Consider the following 405-nt stretch of genomic DNA (forward strand, 5'->3'; position numbering starts at 1 on the left):
TCACGTGTTCGTCTCAGGACGCGGCACGTGGCCGGGGCGCTGACGCACGCGCGTGCACGGCGTCTGGCACGTCCGCGGAAAACGCAGGCCCAGGTGTGCGCGCGCGCTGTTGCCTAGACGCCCACATGCACACACGCACGCACACGCAGACACGCGCGGCCACGTTCACATAAAATAAGAAGAGAAGTTAATTTTTCCTCTCTCTCTTTCCTTCTTTCTGTGTTCATCGCGTCGTGCCATTTCGTTTCGAATGTGGAAATCCTCATCTCTTAACCGCCACGTAACTGAGCAACTCATTAAAGATATAACATATTTTTTATATCATTTATTCAAATCCGAAACTTCAGTTCCGGCTCCTCTTCACGATTATTTACATGATCTGTTATTCATGCTTTTCGAGCACTG

This window comes from Penaeus monodon, chromosome 27 (assembly GCF_015228065.2).
Source record: "Penaeus monodon isolate SGIC_2016 chromosome 27, NSTDA_Pmon_1, whole genome shotgun sequence".
NCBI lineage: Eukaryota > Metazoa > Arthropoda > Malacostraca > Decapoda > Penaeidae > Penaeus > Penaeus monodon.